The 18,656-nt window shown below is 41.2% G+C and overlaps 1 protein-coding gene and 1 long non-coding RNA gene across 3 annotated transcripts in view; both read right to left on the bottom strand.

The window, feature by feature from the left end:
• LOC138159331 (uncharacterized) overlaps positions 1–18,656 on the bottom strand; it is a 407,894-nt gene that overhangs the window by 272,102 nt on the left and 117,136 nt on the right. The window lies entirely within an intron of this gene.
• Positions 1–18,656, bottom strand: part of ZNF469 (zinc finger protein 469) — a 745,539-nt gene that overhangs the window by 259,733 nt on the left and 467,150 nt on the right. The window contains exon 5 of one of the 2 annotated variants that reach the window (XR_011167866.1): positions 1,501–1,597. The exons of the other annotated variant lie outside the window; for it this stretch is intronic. The gene's annotated coding sequence lies outside the window, so the exon portion shown is untranslated. The remainder of the gene's footprint in view (positions 1–1,500; positions 1,598–18,656) is intronic. 2 annotated transcript variants of the gene reach the window in all.

Below are 18,656 nucleotides of genomic sequence, written 5' to 3' on the forward strand. Positions count from 1 at the left end.
CCCAGAAATAATAACTGGCCGTGTAACCTTGAGCAAGTTACTTAACCCCAATTGCTTAAAAAAAAAAAAAAGACTACAGCCGACTTAATGGCCAGGAGTAGTCCCAGGGAAATGCATGCTTGTCAGCCAACAAGTTAGGGCGCCAGATCTGCTTTTTAGTTTCAATTTGTATACACTACACAGAGCACCACCAGTGATAGCCATGACAGTGCCTTTGCCATGGACCAGATTCAGGTGAAATCAGGACCTCAGAACAGGTTGTATCCGCCTCACTTTTCCAGCCCTGTCTCTGATTTCTGAGCCTCTGCCACTGAGTCCCTCCATCTTTACTGGGTCTTCCCTTCTCATACAGTCATGAGTTCTAGACATTTACTGATGGCCTTGTTCCCCCCCCCCCCAAAAAAAAACAACCCAAACTGACCTGTTTTATGTGCTCTGTCACCTAGGTTAAGAGTGTGTCATCCTAGGATTTAACTAGAGTGACCTTTTATTGATAGTCTAGCCAAACTTTCCATTTTATAGATGCAAAAATTAAGGCTCATGGTCGTGGACTTGGTCAAAGTCACAGAACTGGAATTTCTGCCTCCAAATACAGGCTTTTTTCCCACTATGTCTCTAATATGATAATGTATTCCAAGTTCATGAATTTATTAACATGTGAACTCTCCCAGATAACATATGTACATTTTTAAAAGGGCGTTCAGGAGACAATGACTTAAGCCAAAGGAAAACATTGGAATTAGAGCAACTGTCCCGGGTCACTAAGGGGATCTCTTTTGGGACTTGGGTCAGGAGAACTGGACCAGAGTCTGGGTTCAACCCTGGGGTGGTCTTGGAAAGTTATTTATCTTTTGTGGATATCACTCTTCTCAGCCACAGTAACCTCACAGGATTTTTGTAATATTAATAATAGCTAGCATTTCTGTAGCACTTTAGGGTTTGTAAAGAGCTTTATGACTATTATTTCATGCAGCCCTGAGGAATAGCAGCTTTTATTATCCCCATTTTACATATAAGGAAATTGGGGTAACAGAAGTGGCTTACCTAGGGTCACATTAATGTCTGAGGCTGGATTTGAAGTCAAATCTTCTTCACTCCAGGTCTAAGTTTCTATCTAATGCTTTGGTTTTGTTTGTTTGTTTGTTTTGGAGGGCAATTGGGGTTAAATGACTTGTCCAAGGTCACATGGCTAGTTTTTGTGTTAAGTATCTGAGGTCGGATTTGAACTCAGGTCCTCCTGACTCCAGGGCCAGTGCTCTATTCACTGCACCACCTAGCTGCCCCTCTAATGCCTTGTTGTGAGAGCAAATGGGATTGTGTTACAAAGTACTTTGTAATATAATTGTGTGCAATATAATTGTGTGTAATATAATTTGTGTGAAATTATTCATTTGTCATTCAGTCCTATCCATCATGTCTTACTCTTAGAGGTTTGCCTTTTTCTTCTCCAGATCATTTTATAGATGAGGAAACTGAAGCAAATGGGGTTAAGTGACTTACCCAGGGTCATATGCTTAGTAAGTGTCTGAGGCCAGATTTAAATGCAGGTCTTCCTGACTCCAGGCCTGGTGGTGTATCCACTTTGCCACCTAGGTGCCTATGACGATGAGGATGAGAATGAGTAGGAGCATGGTGGTGGTATTATTATCAAAGTTATGACTGGTTTTATCTTTGCACATCTGTAAGTCAGTTGGTGAATCACTAGTGAAGGCCAGAAGCCTTACCAGGATTTGAGAGCCTTGGATTCTTGCCTTGGCTGTGTGACCTTATGGATTGGATGTTGACCTGGAAGACACCCTGGAGATGATCTACTAACTTGTTTTTTGTTTTGCTTTTTGGAGGGCAATTGGGGTTAAGTGACTTGCCCAAGGTCACATGGCTAGTTTTTGTATTAAGTGTCTGAGGCTGGATTTGAATTCAGGTCTTCCCGATTCCAGGGCCAGTGCTCTATTCACTGAGCCACCTAGCCACCCCATAACTCACTTGTTTTAACCCTGAGGGAACAAACCTATATATGTAATGGTCACCCAAGTCCCTTCTTACTGGACCTCAGTTATCTCCTTTTTAAAATTAAAGATTTGGATTATTTGGTCTCTGCCATTCTATGTTTTAAGGCCCTTCACAGGTCTGACAGTTCTGTAGTTCCTCCCAGCTTCAAATACGGTGTTCACATTCTGTGTGTGTTCCCCTAAGCCTACATGCCTATGAACTAGAGATTCTCCTTGATGGAGATTCTGGAGAAGAGTTATTTTGGTATCTTTGACTGATGGGAACAGATTTTCTGTGTTGTCATCTTTTGGGAAGGCTGCCATGTCTTTTTGAATGCTACCCCAAAAAAACATTGGGGATACCGAGTGCCCAAAGGGTAGAATGACATTAAAGAAACTTGAAGCCTCTGACATAAATTGACAATCATAGTGAGAAAAGCTCCTGTTGCCAAGATGTCAATCATAACCATGCTTATCAGCCCACAGGATGATTTCCAGTCTGCATACAGAGCATTCCAGAGCCTGGGGCTACCTCTCAAAGTCTGCTGGCCCCCAGCCGGACTAGGCTATGATTTAATAATAAAGCAACCACTCTTTGGACCCCTCTTAAACAAGGGGAAAGGGAGAATTTAATATCAGGAGAACATATTTATGCTATGAGTCTATTACCAGAGTAAATGAGAACGACTGCATTCCAAAAGTTTGTATATTCAATCAATCATCGGCCATCCCCCAAAGGGGGCATTTAATTTGTCGAGACTTTTTATTTCAACCACAGAGAAGGTGAAATTGAATGATTTTGGAAATATATATATTTTAGCCTATGTATAGAAACCATGCATACTGGAATTGGAAACTGAGATGTTCATCTCATCTAACCCCCTCATTTTACAGAGAAGAAAACCAAAGTTCAGAGAAGGGAAATGATCAAAGTCACCCAACTAACTTAGCGATGGTGAGGTTGGGGGTGGAGGAGGGAGCAGATCCCAAGCTTCCTAATTCTCATTCCGTGGCTAGTGGAGAAAGAGGTGGATGTGGAGATGGGGAAAGGAGTCAGCTCCTGCCCTCTGTCACGTCGATTTCCTACTTTGAAAGCCAGAATAACAATACCTGTAAGCACCCACCTCACAGTTAGGGTGACTCTTAAACGAGATATGTAAAAGTCATTTGCAAACTTTAGAATCCTATGTAAATGTCAGCTGTGATGATGATTAAGTGCCATATTGCCAGTACAGTCATGGAAAGATCCCTGGGTTTGGAATCAGTATATGTACGTTGCAATCCTGGTTCTGTAATTTCTTATCCTTATGGGATCTTAGCAAACCACCTCAACCTTTCTAGACCTCAATTTCTTTGTCTGTAAAATTAGGAGATTGGATGAGGTCCAGTCCTACTTGGAAAGGCCCATCTTTCCTCCTTATGAAAGGATGAAACCTTGGTGGATCAAAGGTTGCTATCTGACCAAATGAGCTCTGTCTACTCTGCTAGGATAGAAATTCTAAACCTGGGGTCTGTGAACTTTAAACAAAAGATATATTTTGATCATTGTATTTGAATATAATTGATTTACTTTGCTATCTTATATATACATTTTATGTTAGGAATTTGAAAACATTATTATGAGAAGGGGTCCATAGATTTCACCAGACATCCAAAGCGGCCCAGGACACAAAAAGGTTAAGAACTCTTGTCCTACATCATCTCTGGGGTCACATTTAGTTCTAAATTTTATGATTCTATTATCTTTATGAATTATCTATATGTAGGTATTACATGTACACATATGTATTTGTACGCATACTTGTGGATATATATGTATATATGGTATATAACAGAGATAGTATATAACCCAATATGAGATATATATGTCTCACCCCTCATGCATATGCAAATGTAAATACACATATGCAAACATGTGTGTATGTATACACACTACACACATATTTATATTGTCCTTATTTAAGAGGTTCTATTATTTTGGCTAATAAAAGACTTTAATAAATTTGTGACCTTAATGTGGTCTGTCCAAAGAATAATAATGCTTTAAGGGTTGCAAGATGCTTTATAAATATTATCTCATTTTATTCTTGCAACAACCCTGAGAAGTAGGTGCTAATATTATTCCCATTTTTCATTTGGGGAAACTGAGACCAAAAGTAATTACTGACTTGTCCAAGATCCTGCAGCTAGTAAGTGTCTGAGACTGGATTTGAACTCAGGTCTTCCTGATTTTGGTTCTATCCACTATGCCACCAGTTGCCTCTATGAATAGTTTAGTTCTGGGAGGAGAAAAATTTTCTAATTCTCTCACTCCTCTGTAGAAAGAAGGATCTAGGGTTCTGCCTAGATCTGCAGGAAGAGTCATGGACCAGTAGTCAGGAGACCTAGTTCTCATTCTGACTCAGTCATTAACTGACTCTGTGATCTCACTATGAGGAAGGCTTTCCTTCCATTGACCCTAAATCTTTCTCTAACTTTTGCCCTCTGTTTCTTGTTTTGCTCTCTAGGGTTGAGGGGAATAAATCTTGTCCCTCTTCTGTAGGAAAGCCCTTGCTTTGATTTGATTTTGTAAATTGATTTTGTAATTTGTAAATTGATTGAGTAAACTCAAAGACAGTTATTGCAAACCTCTCTTAGCACTTTCTTCTTTGAGTTAAACATTCCCACATCCTTCAACTGATTCTTGTATCCCACAGTTTTGGATTTTTCCAGTTGTCCTCCTTGGAATATTCACCGGCTTGTTAAGATCTTTCTGGAAATCAGTCATGGAGAACTGAATACAGTATCCCAGATGTAGTTTGAAATGGGCAGATGACAGTGGGGCCATCAGCCCCATAGCTCTGACCACTATGAACACAGCTTATGATTGCATTAGTCATATACTGTTCCCTTGACCTGGGAACTACCTGGGGGACCCCATAGTGAAGCATAGCTGGGAGCTGAAAGATCAACAGGAGGCAAGCCTCTGAAAATGAGAACATCTGTTTGCTTTGCTCCAAAGTGGGACTCTTGAAGAGGCAAGAAATGAGGGATGTAGATCCGCTTTGGAAGTTCTCGGCTTCAAGGGAGGTGAATTATTCCAAGTAAAGCACAAGGCATTGGGGGCCCTTTGCCAAACCATTCCTTTCTGGTGTTCTGCCAGAGAGCTCTCTCATCATCCAGGGCCAAAGCTCCACACCCACCCATATCCATGTCCACATGCATCACGCCATTGCCAGAGCGCATGGTTGATCTGGAAGCCCACTGACCGATGCTTGACACATCAGAGAGAGATACACCTTGGCTTGTGGAAATCTTTCAGCTGAGCTTTCTGCTACAAAGTAATTTCGATACCAGTCCCTGATACACATAATAACAACAACTCATTTATACAGTAATTTAAGGTTAGCAAAATGCCTTCCAGCAGTGGGAGACTCTAACTCCACCCAGCTGCTAACTCTATTAGCTGAGTCAGCTAGGCAGCTAGGTGGCACCGTGGACAGAGCTCTGTGCTCTGTTGGGAAGGCCTGAGTTCAAATCCTGCCTCAGACACTTATTAGCTTGAGTCACTTGACCTCTGCCTGCCTCAGTTTCCTCATTTATAAGACAAAAGGAGTGGCCTTGGTGGTTTCTAAGATCTTTTCTAGTTCCAAATCTGTGATTTTATGATGATTTGTTCTTTATAATCACCCTAAGAAGTGGGTGCTATTATTATCCCCATTGTACAGCTGAAGAAAGTGAAATTCACAGTAGTTAAGTGACTTTCTTAGGATTATAAAGTATTTCAAACAGGATTTGAACCCAGGCTTTCCCAATTCCAAGCTCAGTGTTCTGTTAACTGTGCCCGGTCAATCTTACCACATGCCCTAACTTAGTACATGGGTTAATTCCAAAGGTTTCTAAAGCAGTTCACACATTCACACAGGCTTATAGTTTCCTGGCTTAAGTTAAAATTTTGAGGCCTGTTTTTAGGATCTAGAAAGAAACACTTCAAAACTCTACCTTCCAATTCCTGACCAAATTTTTGGAGGTGGGGCACTGGGATAGTAGAGGAGGAAGAAAGGAAGAAACAGAAGAAAAACATGCGATAGCAGAGAATTAGAATAGAGGGGACCAAAAGGTCAGAGATTTAGAATTCAGGAAAGGGCCTTCAGGATCAACAGGCCCTATTCTCTAATTTTGGAGAGATTAGAGGAGAATGAATTTGGGCACAACATTCCTGGGAAAATGAATCAAGATCTGGACTATATGTGACTGAAAGGCATAGTGGTAACGAAGGTGTATGCTTAAGGAGACAAGAGTCTGAGGTTCTAAGTTTCTTAGTCATTTACTAGTTATTTGACCTTGGGTAGGTCATTCATCCTCTGGACTGAAGTTTCCTGAGCTCACAAATAGAATGATGTCTTCTATATAGGCAGCTGTGGTAAAATGAAAAGAGTACTAGATTTGGAATTTTAGAAAAGCAGAGTTCAAATCCAGCCTGTATCATTTACTTCCTACATGTGTGATCCTGGATTTGGATCATCTTGGAATTGTTTCTTCATTGGTAAAATGATACTACTTATCTCATAGGAATGATATGAGGAAGTGTCATTGTGAACCTTAAGGAGTTAAATATTAGGCAGTATTAGGTCAGGAGACTGGGCCAATAGATATAGCCACGTCCTTTCTTTTTTATGATCTATGATCCCATCATTAAGGAGACAAGCTTATTTAAAAAAATAATTAATTTGTTTTTAGTTCTCAGCATTCAGTTCCATAAGATTTTGAGTTTTGAATTTTCTCTAGCCACCCTCCTCCCCCCTGCCCCAAGACAAGCCTATTTCTCTCTCTCTAACTTTTTTTTTTAAAAGCAATTGGGGCTAAGTAACTTACTCAAGGCTACACGGCCATTTATTTTGTGTGGGTATTAAGTATCTGAGGCTGGAACTGATCCCTGGTCCTCCTGACTCTAGGGCCAGCACTCTTACTCACTGCGCCATCGAGCCTCCCCTAAGCCTATTTCTTTTGCACTAATAATTTCCCCAAGTCTCACCACCAGGGAATATATGCCCCTCCTGGGAGTTTTCATAGTACCTACCTGGACCCCTCTTTTGTATAGGGATTATAGGATCTTAGGTCTAGAGGCAGAAGGGACATAAGAATCATCTAGTTCAAACTCCCTCATTTTTGGAGGGAACTCAGTCCTGTAAAGGTATGTGACTTCTCCAAGGTCACACAGGTGGCAGAGGAGGAATTTGTGCCCAGATCTCTTGTCTCCCAATCTCAGTGACCTTCAGCTTGATCATTGGATGGGTTCAATTTTGTATTAATCAGTTAACAAGTATTTACTGGGCACCTCCTGTATACACCAGGAACTGTTCCAGGTAATGGGGACACAAAGAACTGAGTCTCTGCCCTCCAGGAGTTTACATTTTACTGGAGGAAACAACAACCCATATACATGTAATATACATTTTAAGTAGATACAAAAATATAGACAAAGAGAACACATGGCAATTTTCCGGTGTCAGCAGCTGGGGGTGGGAAGGAATCAGGAAAGACCTCAAGTAGGATGTGCCACTTGAGGCCAACTTTGAAGGAAGCATAGTTGCTAATGTAAATAAGCAGAGCCAAGTGGCATGTTGTATAGCATTCTGGACTTGGAGGCAGGAAGAAATGAGTTCCAATCTTACCTGAGATACTAGGTGTATGATCCTGGACAAGTCATTTGACTTGTCAGCCTCCTCTGTAAAATGGGGACAATATAGCACCTAACTCCCAGGGTTTTGCAAATCTTAAAGTGCTATGTAAAAGTTAGCTATGCACATGTCTTATCTCCTTTCCTAGACTATCTCCTAGAGGGCAGGAACAGTGTCTGATTCATCCTCATACACCCAGGCCTTCAGTCCACAAGTATTTATGAAATGCTTGCTATGTGAGAGGCACTATGCTAGTCCAGGGGAGACAAAGCAAGGCAAAAATATGGTGATTCCCTGCTCCCTCCCTCCCCCGTCCCAGACAACCCAGACTCCTTAGCCTCCCCAACAGTGTGATTGTACATACATAGTTAGAGCTGATTTAATGTTAAATTACAATAGATTGAACTGAATCAAAAAGAGGGCTGGATTGTCCAACTGGCCCCTAAGCCAGGCTGAAGGCAGCTGGATGGGTCAGCAGGGGTAAGTTAGCCACTGGACTAAATTTAGTTGGAGGTAGATTTGAGAATTGTGTGAGAAAGGAACAGAGACAGAAAGGACAAAAAGACAGAAAGAGAGAATGGAAGGAGGGAGGAAGAAAGAGAAAGATAGACACAGAGAAAGGAGGGAGAGACACAGAGAAGAGAGTTGGAGAGAGAGATGGGGGGAGACATAGAGACAGAGGGAGGGAGGAAGAGAGAGAGTGGGAGGAAAGAGGGAAGAAGAGAGGCAGGGACAGAGGAGAGAGGAGAGAGAGAGAGAGAGAGAGAGAGAGAGAGAGAGAGAGAGAGAGAGATTGAATAAAAATTCTTTTCTAATGCTCTCGGCTGCTAAATTTGGCTGTTTAGCCAGAAATCTGCATGGAGAGCTCATAGGGATGGCAGTTCCAAACTCCGCCTTTCACACTCTAGTCCCTTCCAAGAATAATGGAAATAGGAGAAGACAGAACTTTCCTATGTTACTTCCAGGTTCACCCCTGGTGCCAGATTACTCTGATGACATTATATTAATGTGCAAATCGAGATCATTCATGAACTAAGAACCCCTCAGACTTGAAGAGGCAAAAGCCTCTGAATCTCCTGGTCCCCTTAGGTAGCTGACCACAGCAGCAAACTGTGGTACTGCATCAGGGCTGCCTGGGGAGGACGATGGGGCTTACAGAGCTGAACATTCTTAAGCACTAGCTCCCTGACCACTCAGCTCTTTGTGCTAACATGCTGACCACTGAGCCAGCTGAAAGTCTGCATACCTTCAAGGGTTGTGGGTTCTAGCGGGGTGTGAACAGTATTAGCTAAAGACTCCTTGAGTCTAACTTTCTGGTAAATGACCCTCTAACTGCTTTCCGGGTAATGGTACTGCACATTAACTTGCTGAATAACTCCAAAAACATCCTTGCCCTTTGTGGCAATTACCAATTCTACCCTCTGTTGGCTCATTAGCTCTTCCAGGACCTGGGATCCATAATTAGGAGCTGGGATTTTGGCAGCATTTTACACTATAAAGTTGAAATCATGCAAAGGGGGAGAGGGGAGAACAGGAAAGGAATGAAGAGGGTAGGAAGGATAGGAAGGTCAGACTGGTCAACTGAAACTCAAGGTCAATGGGAGATTGGTCAACTCCAACTGATGGCTGTGCAATCTTAGGCAAGACCCTTAACCTTTCTGGGTCTCAACTTTCTCTTTTGTAAAATAAAAGAGTTGGATGAAATGATCACTAAACTCTCTTCCAGCTTTGCCCATTCCATGGATTATGGTTATGGGTCCTTGGAGATGGGGCCAGGCAGAAGATATGGTAAGTGGGAACTTCCACACCAGCACTTAGGGAGTAGGGGTAGGAATTATGGGCTTAAGTGGCACCTGGAGCTGAGGGAAGGAAGAGGTGGGCTAAGGAGTCCAGTCCTGCCAAGGGCTCAAAAACCTAGGCCCAGCTTTGCCTGGGACTCTTGCCCAAAGTCTGTGGCTTCTATCCTGCGCCAAGACATGTGATGCCAATTCCCATTTTAACCTCTAGGGGGCGCTTCTGTTTGATTTCAGTAATGGGAAAGGGCGCCATGCCCAGAATCCATAAGAAATCTTTTCCCATGTCACTACTGATGGATTTTCTGATTTTATGAAGAATCACAGACTTCCTCAGAGGAAAATCATTTTGCTGATGGCAATATGTAATTCTACAAATGTTTGTAACTTTGAGTGGCAGAGAGTTGCCTCAAAGCACTGTGAGTTTAAGGGACTTGCTCATAGTGATGAGACTAATAGATGTATAATGCAGGATTTGAACTCACGACTTCCTAACTTTAAAGCTAGCTCTTCCTCTGCCACGCCCATGTTTTCTTTTTGTCACTGATAATAAGCAACATCATAAAAATTAATAATAATAAACTGGCATTTATAAAACTTCTTATTGGGATTGCCTCAGCTGATCTTCACAATAACCTTGGGAGGTAGATATCACACACATACACACACACACACACACACACACACATACCCCTACAGGTTTTATTATCTCAATTTTGAGGCTGAGGGAGGTCAGTTGTCCATGGCCACATAGCTGGTAAGTGTTTGAAATGGGATTTGAATCCAGATATCTACTGATTCTAAGGTCAGCCTTCTTTCCATGAGGCAAAGCTGCCTGAAAACCTTAGAGGTCATTTTATCCAGTCCCTTCTTTTTATAGAGGTGCATTTGGATTTAGGTCTTCTGGACTCTGAAGTCCACCTTGATTCCCACCTTACCTCACATAACTGACAATTACAATAATAACTGACAACTATATAGCATGTTAGATAAATTATTTCAGTTCCTTACAAGTCTTGGGAGGTACATGTGACACACACAGACACACACATACTTAACACATACAGGTATTCTCACTTTGCAGATGAGAAAACCAAGGCTTATGGAGATTCAGGGTCCTTGGCTCTAAGGCCAATCCTCGGGGATAAAATATGAATGCCTCTCTTTAGCTTTTAAAGCCTCTCACGACCTAGCCCCAACCTATCATTCCAGGTACATCCTTTACTCTTTGTTCTGGCCAACGGCCTTCTTTCTGTCCTTCATGCATGGCATTCCACCTCCCACTGTTAAGCCTTTGCATTGGTCCTTCTGACTGGAATGCATTCTCTCCTTACCTCGATCTCTTCCAGATGCAACTCAAACATCCTCTTCTGTATCAACCTTTTCCTGCTCCCCCCCCCAATTGCTAATGCCCCCTCTTGAATTTGTATTTAACAACTTTGAATCTATTTGTATTCATTCACTTTGGATTTTTGCTGAATAGATTGTCTTCTTCTTTATGATATAAGCTCACTACAAGTATGGACTGTTTTGTACCTGGTACTTGTATTTTCAAAGCCTGGCACAGAGTAGGTGCTTAATAATTATTTACTGATTGACACAGGAAGTACTTCATAAATACTTGATTAGTTGATTGATGCCATGCTGCTGGTCTTTTTACATATGAGATACATTGAGGTTAAATGTCTTGTTCAAAGTCACACAATTTAAGAGCAGAGTGGGGACCAGAACCCAGATCTCTTGAATTTCAGTCTGATGTTCTTTTGGCCACGTGTACCATATGCCATCTCCTCATCCCCAGCAGTTGCTAAGGGCCCTTGGGCTCTGTTACAGAGAGTGGGCCTAGAGCCAGAAAGATTTCTCCCTTTGTATGGTTCACGGTTGCATGAGAACTGGGTAAAGGCCACGGGATGGGACCTCAGGAGTGAATGGAAGATGTCACCACTTTCATCTAGTTCTGGGAGTCTGGAGCCACTCAGAAACAGAAGGAAACTGGTCTTTTCTTTCTTTAAATTAAAGTCATTGAATCCTAGGCTCTGCCAAGCTCTCTTCTTTTCCTCACTTGTTAGAGACTCTGCAGCTGTGCCTACCAGGTGCCAAAGAGCCAGATGAAGAGAGGAGCCATGTGACCCAGCATCTGGCCCAGGAATCTAAGTGTCTGGACCCTTGGTGCCGTGTGCCAGGTTGACTTGATTAAAGGGCTCAGGATGTAGGCAAAGCCCAAGCTGGAGATAGGGACGCCCTCTGGGATAAGTGGAATGATGTCAGAGACAAACACCATGAAAGCCTAGCTTCAATGTAGCGAGAAGAGGGGAGGCCCTACTATAGGGCTATAAATAGCTTTACTGACTCATGGTGATCTCTCGGCGAAGGGCTGGTGGACACCAGCCAGAGATGTAGCAGCTGATAATGCAAGGAGACGTTTTTCTAAACAGTTGGGACCATCGCTGCCTCAGGGGAAGATGAAGGCTGTAAGGGGAGCTCAGGGATGCTGCTACTCTTTAGGCAATGGGGTAAAGCATTTTCGGCACTGAAATAAATTTAGAAACACAGAATCTCAGAACTGGAAGGGGTCTTAGAGAGACCTTTCCCTAAGCAGAAATTCCCTCTGAACACTGATATTCATGAAACACAGACCCAGTCAGGTCCCTCCCCAGCTCAAGGAACTTCACTGGATCCCTATTACCTCTAGGATAAAATACAAACTCACATTGGACACTTAAAGCCTTGCACAACCTGACTCCAACCTATTTTTCTAAAGTAGAAGTTACTGACTTTTTTGTGTGGGTTATGGGACACTTGAGGAGTCTGGTGAAGCCTGTAGACCCATTCTTGGAATGATGTTTTCGAGGTATGAGATAAAATACCGAGGGTTACAAAGGAAACCAATTATACTGAAATAGTTACTAAAATAGATTTTTTAAAAAAGTTCGAGAACCCTCGTTCTAGATTGCTTGCATGTACACCCACTAACATTCTTGACATTTCCCATATATTCCATATCCTGCCTCTAATATCTCCACATAGCAATGTTTCTATGTCTGGAATGCTCTCTCTCCTCATTCCCATCTCTTAAATTTCTAGATTCTTTCAAAGTATTGCTCAGCCCCAAACTACAGGTACTATAGGAGCCTTTTCCTGAATTCCCTGACCCCCTCCCCACTTTGTATTTACCATGTACAGATTTTACATTTAATTATCTGTGCGCATATTATGGAACACAAGGATGTAAACTCCTTGGAGTTAGACGCTTGTTTTATTATTTATTTTTCTGGTATCTAGAGCATTGCCAAGCACAAAGTTTGTGGGACTGAATTAAATCCTATGATCTTACAGCATGATCTGATATTTCAAAATGCTTCCCAGAAACTAAGCTCAAGCATGACTTCTTTTGTTAGAGACCTACCATTTATTTATTCTGTGAATTTATGCTGATACATCTTCTTCCCTAAAGGGAATAACAGTAATAATATTGCATTAAGTTAGATTTTCCCTTCAATAATCAAGGCATTTGCTCAGAAAAAGACTAGAAAAGTATTTGTTTAATTAAAATATTTACGTGTAAATGATGTATGTATGAGAATTTTGGGATATCCAATTTTGTTATGTCTTCATTTCCTTTATCATGGCTCAAGGTTTCAAAAGGTAGAAAAGACCCAGTCTCATCTAGACTTTTGGAAGGTCCTCCCCAACTGAACCTAATGAGGCAGGTAGTGGGAGTATTCAGATCGCAGTATGTCAGAACTGGAAGGGACCTCATAGATTATCCAGTCTGAATGATTATACCCATTTTAGAGATGGCAGCCAAGAAGTTACATCAGGAACCTTGGAACAATCCTAAGCAGTTGCTTGGTTGAAGGGTGTGGAAAGGGGGATTGAATCTCCTCCTAGCCTTTGGAATATCCCACTGTCCAGCTATCTGGACAACTGAATCATCTGCTGCTTCCAGCTTTTAAAGTTTAACACATCACTTCAATTTTTCCAAGTGATCAGAAATGGGCTCTTTTTTTCTGTAAGAAAGTATTTAAGAAGCTCTTTTTGGTCCATCCCTACAAGTCAGTATTCCTTGAGACTACATGCAGAGACCTGAAAAGCTTTTTATTAAATACACCTCCCTAGACTTTACCAATGGTTAGAAATGTATCTAAAACAAGAGTAAATAGGAACTGAGTGGTGGACTAAGCTATTAATAAAACTTTAGTGCATGAATTTTGTGACATCTCTTGCTTTTTCATAGACATTTTCCTTCTTGTTTCTCCATTGTGTTTCAAATAGGTGAAGTTCCATCAACGATATCTAGGTCAGTAAAGTATTATTGGACCTAATTTAAACATCTCAGTTACATCAAAAGTACCAAAAAATTCTACCATATTTGTTGGACATTTCTAGCCTCTTTAAAAGATAAAAGTGAAACACTTTGTTTTAGGTTCAAGCCTTCTCAACTAAGTTCAAAACTGCAAGTCATAGTCTGAAACTAATTACAAACATGCAATGATGCTCTCTGGGACATATAAAATCTTCAGAGTAAACAGGAAGCCAGAAGCAAGAAAATGATCTCCTATCAAAAAGCCCATTTCAAAATTTGATCTGGGTGTGGCCCAATGGTAGATGTCAAAGAATAGTGAATATGTGCTAGTAATGCCATTGACCACCTATATGGCTAATTCATTGCTAATTCACTTACTGGCTTGGTTCCTGCTTTGTGGGAGTGACAACATGACCCTTATGGGGAATTGGCACAAATTGATTGAGGGCAACAAAGCCAGCTGCAAATTTAATGGGATAAATGGAATGATAAAGCTGGCCCATGAAAAACAAAGAATGATTGGGTGAATTCCATGTACTATGATTCACACATTAAGTTCTCTGTGATTAGCTAAGAGTCAACAGGTACCCATGAGAAAAGAACCCCTTCTTTCCAGTTCAGAAGAACCAATGATAGTCATATTTTTTGAAATTGTGTCTCACTTTCCTACCCCACTTACTATAAAATGACCAATAATGGAACAAAAATGGAATACTATTATGCTATAAGAAATAAGGAGCAGATGGACTTCATATTTACCTGGAGAGGCTTATACGAACTGATGCTGAGTGAGAAGAGTAGAGCCAGGAGGAATTTGTACACAATTACAGACACAACATATGTGTGACAACCAACTTTGATAAACTGGACTTTTATCAGCAATCCAGAGTCATAAGTCAACCCCAAAAGACTCATGATGGAGAGAGATGTTTACATCCAGAGAAAGAACTGAGTTTGAACCCAGATTGAAGCAAACTACCTGCTCTTTTTCTTTTTGTTTGGTTTTGTTTCCTCTTTCCCATTCTTCATTCCATCTCTTACAATCCTTCTGTATAACCTGACTAATGCCTAATGTGAAAGTATTTGCAGATACTATACTTGATTATATGCTGCCATGGGAGGAGATGGGGGTAGGGAGAGAAAATTTGAAACTCAAGGAATTATGGTAATGAATCTTGTAAACTAAAAATAAACAAATTAATAAAGACCAAAAAAAAAAAAAAAAAGAAATTGTGCTTCTCTTCCCTACCCCACTTATTCTAATATGACCAATAATGGTCTGTCCTTAATTCCTTGCTTTTTTTATTCAGTCACTGGATGGTTTTTCCTGATCACTGTTTGTGAGTCAGAAGTACTCTGGATCTGTCCAGCTCTTAACACAATGCCTGGCACATAGTAGGCATTTAAAAGTGCTTCCACTCCCCAGCTGGTGTTAAAACAAATTTTTTTTTTAAAGATCTCTCATCTATACCATTATACACTCATCATACTCTCTCCCTTCCTCTCACCAAGTTTCTTGTTCTTCATGATGTCCTTCTGAGACTTATTTACTCTTACAAGGCTACTCTTGTTCATGCTAAGGAGGGAGGTGGGACAGAAGAAGGTGTTGATGAACAGGAACATCACATTCAAGGATTGCTGTCCTTGCATTACCACTAATTTGGTGTGTGACCATGGGCAAATCTTTCAATGTCTCCTGGCATCAGTTTCTTCCTTTGTAAAATGAGAAGTTTGGACGACATGATTTCCAAGGTCTTTTTCAGTCCTCAAATATTGTGAATTTCTTCTTTCTCTTCACATCCTTGCAAAGTCCTAAATGAGCTCTTCAACGTTAGGATGCAGCTGCTGGTATTTTGCATGTTCTAAGATCAATGGAATGATGTGAAAACATCTGCTTACTTACGGGGAGATTTATCAGAGGAAACAGAACTTGATTTTGGACTGATTAATGAAAGACTTCCTTCCAACTGAAGTTGTCTCAAACACAAAAACTATTCCTCTTTGCTGATAACTTGCTGATCTACATAGAAAACCTCAGGGAATCAGCTAGGAAACTAATTAAGATAATAAAAAAACTTTGGCAAAAAAGACTAGAAGTCTGAAGTGAACACTGAATGGTTGCTTTCCAATGATGTTGTACATGTAAAGGGTATTTCTGTTCAGGCACATGACAGGATGGACTGAATGATCTCTGGGGTTCCTTCCAACTGTATGATTCTTTGCATCTATGAAGACATTGGCACAGATTTACACAAATAGATATTTCCTATAAAAATCCTAAAAATGGATTGGTGATCTCATCAATTTTGGAGTTCTATCCAATGAAAGATGCAGGAAATATATCACAATTTATTCCTGACTGCCTACCCTGTGAGGCTCTCATTCCCATCTTCCTACAAGTTCACCACAGAGGGATCACACAAAGCCTTCCTTGCTTTCTCTGAATTGGACATTCTGGCTGTCCACCTGCCATCACTAATTCCCATCACATGACCAGCCCATCCTGTCTTTCTGTCATACAATTCTTGGATAAACACCTTGCCTTCTGTCCTTCTTCCTTGCTATATACATGCCATAGCCTGCCCCTGCCCACCATGAGCCTCTCCATTGCTCTCTGGGTGAGAGTCAATCTTTAGTTCTTTTTTAAAAAAATATTTTATTCTTAATTTATGGAATAAAGCAAGCATTTTTATAACATAATATAATGAAAAGATGATTGCACATAAAACTGCAAATCTATTATGTACAACTTGCTACAAATCTTAAATATAAGATAAAATTATCATATAAATTTCCTTTTTCTTCTTTTTTCCTTTTTTTTCTTCTCTCTTCCTCCCCCACCCCCACCGCCCTGGCCATTCCCCATTCTAGAGATGGCTACCATTAGATAAAAAACAAAACAAAAAATTCCAATCTTTAGTTCTTCAGAGGTGGTAACATTTCAGGTCTTGCTTCTGGACACAAAACCAGTAAGATGTTTGTATTAAGCAGCTGGGTTTTTGCTCTTATGTAAGTTACATGGGGGTCAGTAAATGTGCTAACTGTGCAAGCCTGTGTAAGTCACTTAAATGCTATCTGCCTCAGTTTCCTTAACTGTAACATGGGATGATAATAATAGCATCCACCTCCCTGGTTTGTTGTGAGGATCAAATGTGATAAAATTTACAAGGCTTTTAACACAGTGCCTGCCACATAGTAATTTAATTAATAAATGCCTCCCTTTACCCTTTCAATTCTGAACCCCCAGTACATTGTCCATCAGTCTTATATGTCCCAGATACATACAGTACTGGGCAAGTCCATTCAGATCCATTTTGAAATCTGAGCAGTAGACATTGCCCAATAGACATTCTTTATCCATTTGGTCTTGTGTATGTGGTCAGACAAGCCAAATTCCTTTGAGTGATCATGAATTTCTTCCAAGAGCCTTTGCTCTGATCTGAGACTTGACGCAATCAATACTATCTCATTTGCAAATAGAATGTCTGGAGGATCTCACCATCCACAGAGAATCAATTGCTTCTTAACCTGGAGGTCTAGAATTGGAAGGAACCCAAGAGTGGAAATAGTATAAAGTCCTCATTTAACAGATGAGGAAACAGGTCCAGAGAAGGTAGGTGGCCTGCCCAAGGTTGTGCTAAGTGACCTTGACCTTGAACTGCCTTGCTGCCTCAAATGGATATGAATACTTTAAAAATGCATATAAATTGGGCGGCTAGGTGGTGCAGTGAATAGAGCACTGGCCCTGGAGTCAGGAGTACCTGAGTTCAAATCTGGCCTCACACACTTAACACACAAAAAATTAGCCATGTGACCTTGGGCAAGTCACTTAACCCCAATTGCCCTCCAAAAAGCCAAAAAAAATGCATATAAATTGCCTTTTAAGAAACCCCTCAAAATGTTAGGTAATTCCTCAGGTAAGGCTCTTAGAGGTAGATTTTTAACTCAGGTGCAGATCCGCTGGACCTGATTGCAGCCTCATATCCAAGGATTCATTATTGCCAAGCCTCAAGTATAACATTGTTCCTATGAGAAAAATACCATCTGCATCTTCATGCGACTCTAATAAACCCAACAAAGTACAGGTGTTGTCAATGGTGCTGAGAATTGGAATGTAATTCTGTTTCTGGATTAGACCTGTGATATCATTGGCACAGAGAACTTCTCATGGGAAATGTGGATCTGTCCCTTCTCTGCAACATCCAGGCATTGAAAAGTGACTTACCCAAGGTCACCCAACTAGTATGTGTCAGAGGTAGGGCTTGAACACGGTCTTCCTGAGTTCCTGACTCTGAGGCTGCCTCTTCTGCAAAAGGTGTCTCTAAAGTCTTAGTGCAGTTTAAAGCTTTTAATAAGAGCAAAGAGAGGGGGCAGCTAGGTGTTCAGTGAATAGAGCACCCACCCTGGAGTTAGGAGGATCTGAATTCAAATATAGTCTTAGACACTTACTAGCTGTGTGATCCTGGACAAGTCATTTATCCCCAATTGCCCTCATTCCCCCCCCAAAAAAAAACCCCAGAGAAATAACATGACAATAAGACAAAACATCACTCGGGCTTTTGGGATGCCATATATAAGGCAGACAGCTCCCAGTGATTTAACTGAACGCTTCACTGTTATTAGTCAGAAGGCTGTCTTTTCATTTTCTTCTGGCCATTATTTTTCTGCCAAGCTAACTGATTGAGGCAGCCTCCTTGATGAGGTCATCCAAGTCACAGACTTCCTACCACCAAGGACAGGGGGTGAGGAAGAGCAGAGCTGCAGGAACCTTCAGCGTGGGGAAAGAACATTGTGTTCCAAGGACTCATGTTTATCCTTCCAGCCCTCCAGCAGTAGCCAAAGTATCCAGACAGCCAGGCTTCCCACCCACCCACAGCCAAGAGACACGAGGTAGTGGAGAAGAACAAGA

This window comes from Petaurus breviceps, unplaced genomic scaffold, assembly GCF_028583685.1.
Source record: "Petaurus breviceps papuanus isolate PSGF00001 unplaced genomic scaffold, PetGlider_PUasm1.0 176, whole genome shotgun sequence".
NCBI classification, from domain to species: domain Eukaryota; kingdom Metazoa; phylum Chordata; class Mammalia; order Diprotodontia; family Petauridae; genus Petaurus; species Petaurus breviceps.